Raw genomic sequence first — 9330 nt, forward strand, 5'->3', positions numbered from 1 at the left:
AAGATCTTAACTATTCTAGGTACCTCATATAAGAGAAATCATACAATGTTTGCCCTTTCATGACTGTCTAATTTCACTTGGCATAATGTTCTCAAGGCTCATCCACATTGTAGTATGTATCATAATTTCATTCCTTTTAAAGACTAAATAATACTGCACTGTATGAAAGTGAAAGTGTTAGTCTATCAGTTGAGTCTGACTCTGTGCAACACCATGAACTGTAGCCCACCAGGGTCCTTTGTCCATGGAATTCTCCAGGCAAGAACACTGGAGTGGGTTGCAATTCCCTTCTCCAGGGGATATTCCTGACCCAGGGATCGAACTCAGGTCTCCTGCATTGCAGGTGAATTCTTTACCATCTGAGCTACTCAGGAAGCCCATTGTATTCATTGATATATACCACATTTAGTTTATCCATCCATCCATCAATAAAACCTTAGGTTGCACAAAATGATTTTTCTTCATTCTGTTAATTTTATATTGACTGATTTTCATATGTTTGCACCATCCTTGTATTCTAGGAATATATCTTACTTGTCTTGCTGTATAATCTTCTTAATATATTGACAAATTTAGTTTATGAGTAGTTTGTTGAGGATCAGTGTTCAAAAGGGGTTGTTAAGTAGTCTGCAATTTTCTTGTAGTGTCTCTCTCTGATTTTGATAGTCAGGAAAATATTAGCTTCATAGAATGGGTGAGGAAAGTCTTCTCCTTTAATTGTTTGAAAGAGTTTCAGAAACATATAATTATTTTTAAAATTTTTGGTAGAATTAAAAATAAATCCATCTGGTCAAGGGCAAGCCTTTGTTTGGAGGTTTTGACTACTAATTCAATCTCCTTACATGCTATAGGTATGGTTAGATTTTTTGATTCCTTCATAATTCAGTCTTCATAGATTATGTGTTTCTAAGAATTGTCCCATTTCATCAAAGTTATCCAATTTGTTGGAGTACAACTGTTCATAGTACTTCTCACCCTTTTTATTTTTGTAGAATCAGTAGTAATGTCCCTACTTTAATTTCTAATTTTAGTAATGTCTTCTCTCTTTATTCTTAGTCAATCTGGCTAAATTGTTTTGGAAAAATAATCTATCAAGTATCTATTTAAAAATAATTTATTAAAGATTTTCAATTTTGCCAATCTTTCCAAAGAATCAACTCTTGGTTTTGTTTATTTCTCTTTTTTTTTTTTTACTATTTTCCCTCTATTTTTTATTATTCCCTTCCCTCTGTTGCTGTAGACCTTTGACTGCTTTCCAGATTTCCTATAAGGTTATTTTAGCCATCTTTGGTGGTTTCTTTTCTTTATCTTGTTTACTTTAATGTTTCTGTGGGGAAATGAAGGCATGGCAATTCCTAGTCTACAACTGTGCTGATGTCATTCAGCCTTTTCCTAGATTTGGCAAAGTAATGTCTCTGCTTTTTAATACACCATCTAGGTTTGCCATAACTATTCTTCCAAGGAGCAAGCGTCTTTTAAATTTGTGTCTGCAGTCATGATGTGCAGTGATTTTGGAGGCCAAGAAAATGAAATCTGACACTCTTTCCACATTTTCCCCATCTATTTGCCATGAAGTGATGGGACCAGATGCCATGACCTTAGTTTTTTGAATGTTGAGTTTTAAGCAGGATTTTTTCTCTCTCATCTTTCACCCTCATCAAGATGCTCTTTAGTTCCTCTTCACTTTCTGTCATAAGGGTGGTGTCATCTGCATATCTGAAGTTATTGGTATTTCTCACGGCAGTCTTGATTCCAGCTGGTGATTCATCTAGCCTAGCACTTCTAATGATGTACTCTGCATATATGTTAAATAAGCAGGGTGACAATACACAGCCTTGATGTACTCCTTCCCCAATTTTGAACCAGTCATTGTTCCATTTCCAGTTCTAACTGCTGCTTCTTCTCCTGCATACAGGTGTTTCAGGAGGCAAGTAATGTGGTCTGGTATTCCCATCTCATTAAGAATATCCCAACATGTACCCCAATGTTCACTGCAGCATTATTTACAATAGCTAAAAGCAGCCCTAGATGTCAATCAACAGATGAATGGATAAAGAAGCTGTGGTACATATATACAATGGAATATTACTCAGACATAAAAAGGGACACATTTGAGTCAGTTCTAATGATGTGGATGAACCTAGAGCCTATTATACAGAGTGAAGTAAGTCAGAAAGAGAAAGATTTATATCATATACTAATGCATATATATGGAACCTAGGAAGATGGTACTGATGAATTTATTTGCAGGCAGCAATGGAGAAATAGACATAAAAAACAGACTTACGAACATGGCGGGGGAGAAGGAGAGGGTGGGATGTATGGAGAGAATAACATGGAAACTTACATTACCATATTTAAAATAGGTAACCAAAAGTTCATTCGCTCAGTCATGTCTGACTCTGTGCAACCCCATGGACTGAAGCACACCAGGCTTCCCTGTCCATCACCAACTCCTGGAGTTGACTCAAACTCATGTCCATTGAGTCGGTGATACCATCCAACCATCTCATGCTCCGTTGTCCCCTTCTCCTCCTGCCTTCAATATTTCCCTATATCAGGGTCTTTCCCAATGAGTCAGTTATTTGCATCAGGTGGCCAAAGGACTGGAGTTTCAGCTTCAGCACCAGTCCTTCTGATGAATATTCAGGGTTTATTGCCTTTAAGATAGACTGGATGAATCTCCTTGCAATCCAAGGGACTCTCAAGAGTCTCCTCTAACACCACAGTTCAAAAGTATCAATTCTTCAGCACTCAGCTTTCTTTTCTGTCCAACTCTCACTCCATACATAACTACTGGAAAAAACATAGCTTTAACTAGATGGACCTTTGTTGGCAAAGTAATGTCTCTGCTTTTAAATATGCTGTCTAGGTTGGTCATAACTTTCCTTCCAAGGAGTAAGCATCTTTTAATTTCATGGCTGCAATCACCATCTGCAGTGATTTTGGAGCAAAAAAAGTAATGTCAGCCACTGTTTCCACTGTTTCCCCATTTATTTGCCGTGAAGTGATGGGACCGGATGCCATGATCTTAGTTTTCTGAATATTGAACTTTAAGCCAACTTTTTCACTCTCCTCTTTCACTTTCATCAAGAGGCTCTTTAGTTCTTTACTTTCTGCTGTAAGGCTGGTGTCATCTGCATATCTGAGGTTATTGGTATTTCTCCCAGCAATCTTGATTCCAGCTTGTGCTTCCTCCAGCCCAGCGTTCCTCTTATGATGTACTCTGCTGCTGCTGCTGCTGCTGCTGCTAAGTCACTTCAGTCGTGTCCGACTCTGTGTGACCCCATAGATGGCAGCCCACCAGGCTCCCCCGTCCCTGGGATTCTCCAGGCAAGAACACTGGAGTGGGTTGCCATTTCCTTCTCCAGATGTACTCTGCAAATAAGTTAAATAACCAGGGTGACAGTATACAGCCTTGATGTACTCCTTTCCTATTTGGAACCAGTCTGTTCCATGTCCAGTTCTAACTGTTGCTTCCTGACCTGCATACAAGTTTCTCAAGAGGCGGGTGAGATGGTCTGGTATTCCTATCTCTTGAAGAATTTTCCACAGTTTGTTGTGATCCACACAGTCAAAGGCTTTGGCATAGTCAATAATGCAGAAGTAGATATTTTTCTGTAACTCTCTTGCTTTTTTTAATACCCAATGGATGTTGACAATTTGATCTCTGGTTCTTCTGCCTTTTCTAAAACCAGCTTGAACATCTGGAATTTCATGGTTCACGTACTGTTAAAGCATTTGTGTGGTAGTTTGAACATTCTTTGGCATTGCCTTTCTTTGGGATTGGAATGCAAACTGACCTTTTTGCACTGCTGAGTTTTCCAAATTTGCTGGCATAATGAGTGCAGCACTTGAACAGCATCATCTTTTAGGATTCAAAATAGCTCAGCTGGAATTCCATCACCTCCACTAGCTTTGTTAATAGTAATGCTTTCTGAGGCCCACTTGACTTCACACTTCTGGATGTCTGGCTCTAGATGAGTGACCACACCATCCTGGTTATATGGGTCATTAAGAGTTGTTGTTTTTTTTTTCCTAAGGATCTTCTGTGTATTCTTGCCATCTTTTCTTAATCTCTTCTGCTTCTGTTAGGTCCTTGCCATTTTTGTCCTTTATTGTGCCTATCTTTGCATGAAATATTCCCTTAGTATCTTCAGTTTTCTTAAAAGAGATCTCTTGTTGTCCAGTCACCCAGTCACGTCCAACTCTTTGTGACCCCATAGACTGCAGCACGCTAAGCTTCCCTGTTCCTCACCATCTCCCAGAGTTTGCCCAAGTTCATGTTCATTGCATAGGTGATGCCATCCTGCCATCTCATCCTATGAGGCCCTCTTCTCCTCCTGTCCTCAATCTTTCCCAGCTTATCAGGGACTTTTCCAATGAGTCATCTATTCACATTAGATGACCAAAATACTGGAGCTTCAGCTTCATCATCAGTCCTTCCAGTGAATATTCAGGGTTGATCTCCCTTAAGATTGACTGGTTTGATCTCCTTGCTGTCCAAGGGACTTTCAGAAGTCTTCAGCACCACAATTCAGAGGCATCAATTCTTTGGTATTCTGCCTTCTTTCTGGTCCAACTCTCACAACTCTGCGTGTCCCCTGGGAAGACCAACGCCTTGACTATACAGACCTTTGTCAGCAGAGTAATGCCTCTGCTTTTCAACACATTGTTTAGTTTTGTCATCGCTTTCCTGAAAAGAAGAAATCATCATATTTCATGGATGCAGTCAACGTCTGCAGTAATTTTGGAGCCCAAGAAGAGGAAATCTGTCACTACTTCTACCTTTTCCCCTTCTATATGCCATTTAGTAATGAGGCTGGATGCCACGATCTTAGTTTTGTGTGTGTGTGTGTTTTAATATTTAGTCTTAAGCCTGCTTTTTTACTCTCCTTCTTCACCCTCATCAAGAGGCTCTTTAGTTCCTCTTCAATTTCTGCCATGAGAGTGGTATCATCCGCATATCTGAGGTTTTGATGTTTCTCACACCTATCTTGATTCCAGCCTGTAACTCATCCAGCCCAGCTTTTCTCATGTTGTGCTCAGCATATAGGTTAAACAAACAAGGTGACAGCAGACAGCCCTGATGTACTCCTTTCTCAATCTTGAACCAATCAGTTGTTCCATACAGGTTTCTAACTCTTGCTTCTTGACCCACACACAGGTTTCTCAGGAGACAGATAAGATGGTCTGGTATTCCCACCTCACCAAGAGCTTTCCACAGTTTGTCATGATCCACACAGTTAAAGGCTTTAGCATAGTCAATAAACAGAGATAGATGTTATTCTGAAATTCCCTTGCTTTCTCTATAGTCCAGCAAATGTGGGTGATTTGATCTCTAGTTCCTCTTCCTTTTTAAAACCCAGCTTGGACATCTAGACATTCTTGTTTGGCATAATAATGAAGCCTAGCATGCAAAATTTTAAGTATGACCTTATTAGCTTGGGAGATGAGTGCAACTGTTTGGTGGTTAGCACATTCTTTGGTACTAACCTTCTTGGGAATTGAGGTAAGTATTGACCTTTTCCAATCCTGTGCCCACTGCAGGGTCTTCCAGATTTGCTGTCATAATGAATGCAAAACCTTAATGGCATCCTCCTTTAGGGATTTGAATAGGTCTACTGGAATTTCATTGAATCCGCTAGCTTTACTAATAGAAGTGCTTAGGAGAAGGCAATGGCACCCCACTCCAGTACTTCTGCCTGGAAAATCCCATGGATGGAGGAGCCTGGTGGGCTGCAGTCCATGGGGTCGCTAAGAGTCGGGCACGACTGAGCAACTTCACTTTTTCACTGGAATTTCATTGAATCTGCTAGCTTTACTATAGAAGTGCTTTTTAAGGCCCACTTGAATTCACACTCCAGAATGTCTGCCCCTGTGTAACTAACCACACCATCATAGTAATCCAGTTCATTAAGATTTTTTTATACAGTTCTGTGTATTCTTTCCCCCTTCATGGATCATTGCCTTGTCATTGTGAAGGGGCTTGTGTAACTCAATGAAGCTATGATCCATGCTGTGCAGGGCCACCGAAGATGGATGGGTCATAGCAGAGAGTTCTGACAAAACATGATCTGCTAGAAGAGGGAATGGCAAACCACCCCAGTATATCTGCCATGAGAACCTCATGAACTGTATAAAAGGACAAAAGAGATCTCTAGATCAAGATTTAAGGCCCTTCTTAGAGTTCTAAAATTCTAACACTTCTATTTTATAAATATAATAGAAAAGAATAATGACAAATAATTATTCAAGGCTTCTTTCAATTAAGGAGAACTATTTTTTTGTTAGCTAGACTCCTAGGCCATCATGGTACAGATCATGTTGATGAATGAATGGAGTAAAACCAGATTGATTAGCTTATCAAACTGATTAAATGAGCTGAGAATTTCTTATGGAAGAGAAAAGTATAAACATAAAAAAGGAAATCAGGGTAGATATTAGGGAAAAGACTTAAAGCAAGCTTCTCCTAGTTAAAAGCTTGAGGTATTTATGAAGGAATGTGGAGGGGATTATGGTCATCTGTCTTGCTGAGATGAATGGTGTCTGTGTGTGTGTGTGTGTAGTTGGCTGGAGAGGACTTTAAAGGTTTTACTGATTGTTATAACTAAAACTCTCTTTAGAATATTCTGAGGAGCTTCAGTAAAGATGGGTTGGATGTTAAACAAGTGTTCTACATCATGAAAAATCATGTGAATCCTCAGGTTGCAAGCAGTTTGACTTTATACAGGTTGTATAACCAAGTAGGATGCTTCTAATTTTCAGTCCTACATATACAATTATCAATTTCTCCCTTTATTTTCTGGAAATTTCTATATCAGTTTATGCATTCTGTTACAAGCAACTGAAAACCCACACTGTTCTAGAATATTAGAAGTATTTATTATCTAATGGATCTTTAAGTTCAGAGAAAAGGCAGAGACAAAAGGATTGTCTGCTTTGGTGTATCAGTAATGTCTTGAGGTACCTGATTTCCGTCTGCCTCTCCATAGTCTCAATGTGTCACTAAAGCTGTTTCCCATCGTTGGTGGAATATTGCTGTACTACTGGAGACTTTCGATTCACATACAATGCCACTCAAGAGGGAAAAAAAAAGCATTTCTGCTTAATATTCCAGGAAAGAATATGGAGATTCATCCTGAATAGCCCACTTAGATGACATGTCAAGCCCAGAACCAATGACTGGGCCAAGCCAGGATAATGAAATATGCTAAGCTACTCCTAAAGCTGGCAGTCAACTTCTTCCTCTCAAAGTACATCAAGGGGAAAGGATGATTAATCAAGGGGAAAGGATTCAGACACAGTAAGCACAGTAGAATGAGTGCAGATCCTGGGTAGGCAATTACAAACATCTACTACAGTTATAGTTCATACTCAAGTTTGTCTTATGTCTTCAACAAGGTCATACGATTTTCAAATTCATCAATTAATTTTTCAGTCTTTTATTCAGTGTCTGAAGTCAACAGGAAATATTTATTCTTTTTTAAGCCCATAAATGAATGACTAAATGTTTAACATTCTAAAAAAAATTAATATGGTAATGTACTATGGTAACATTTTAGGGTCAGAATCCTGAATTAAATTCACAGATCTATATTTTTCGTAACTCTGTAGCTTTGGGTGACCCACGAAACCTCTCTGGTTTACCAGGTTCTTATTTGTTCATCATAAAGATCACCAGAATTATCTTTCTTCAGAACAGAAGACTGTCAACACTTTGCTATCAGACACCTAGTAATAGAGGTTGACATTTTGGGTAAAAAGAACTAGATGCCTATTGATGAAATTGTCACTAAAATATATTCTATAGCCCATGGTTAGAATACTAGTCCCTCCCTCCCCCTTTTTTTTTCTATTTTCATGTGGTATGATCACCAGAAGAGTATTTTGTCTTCTTTCCTGCTTCATTCCTTTTACTACATCTTAATACATTGTTGATGGACAACAGTCATTTCTTCTATTTTGATTATGAAGAATTAATCTACTAAAGGTTAAAAAATAAACTCATGAATCAAAGGAAATGTAGAATAGGGAACTCCAAAGGCCTATCCTTCTACGGAAACAGAAAAATAAGCAAATGAATTCTCAAAATGAATTCCATGGAAACTTTTCAAAGTAGTTCAAGGTTTACAGCATACAAGCAAATGCTGAATTGAGAAAAAGATGACTTAAACATAGTAGGAGAGCATTGTGGCTTTTTAACATACCCTCACTCCACGTTCCTCTCCAGTTTGACAACAATTCTGAAGACAACATTACTAATTCCCTGTATATGTCCCTGGTTCTGGAGAACACAGAACAGAACTTGCCCTAAAAGGATTGTGTTCTTATGTTTTGGTGCGTCTGGGAACTCCTGAAGGGCTGATGCACCTTTGCTTTGTCTAACTCAGAACTTTCTCAGCATAGAAAAGAGGCTCAGTAGAGGGTATTCTCAAAACTTTTGAAGGGCAAAAGAACAAGCCACTGCTACAGACACTAAATTATCATCAAGAGTTATTACCTTCACAATTTTTCTTTTCCCCAGGTTTCTTCCTTTCTTATAAATTTGCAATATTATAGAAACTGACAAAGAGATCCCTGAAAATGGTCATTTAGCAACATGAGCAAACAAAATAGATTTTATTTCATTTTCACTCTATGGATACCTGAGGCAAAATATTAGAGTTGGGGTAAATTGTTGACACACAGAAAGTCTGGGAATAAAACCTAGAAGAGATACATTGAAGAATAAGGGTTTTGAAAACCTCTTACAAAAACCAAGAAATTGAGAAAGCCAGATGCATAGGCAGGACAAGATGCATGCTGAGAAAAGACCTGATAAGAATATATGTTTGGTAAAATTTGTATGTAAACTCAAGTGATCCTGAGATTTTCTTCATAGTAAATTCTTTAATTACTGATTAAACCTCTTGTTATATGTTTATTAGAATTTTCTATTTATTCTTGCATCAGGTTCAGTAATTTGAATCTCTCTATGAATTTGTCAAATTCATCTATGTTATTAAATTTACTATACAAATTTTCATGGTATTTCCCTATATTACTTCTAAAAATTTTCTGTAAGTTCCATAGTAATGTCCTTTAATTTCTTGTTTCAGTAGTTCAAGTCTTCTCTTTTTATCATTGATTGGTGTTGCTAATGTTTTGTTAATATTGTTGATCTTTCAAAAAAAAGGAATTTTCAGTGTTACTGATTTCTCTATTTTTTTCTATTCTCTATTTCACTTATTTCTGTTATAATCATTATTATTTTCTTCCTTTTGCTTTGAGTTTATTTTGCTCATATTTTAGCTCCTTAAATTGTAAAACTATGCTATTGATTTCATA

This window comes from Moschus berezovskii, chromosome X (genome assembly GCF_049115385.1).
Source record: "Moschus berezovskii isolate FMDL1 chromosome X, NW_MosBer_1.0, whole genome shotgun sequence".
Lineage (NCBI taxonomy): Eukaryota > Metazoa > Chordata > Mammalia > Artiodactyla > Moschidae > Moschus > Moschus berezovskii.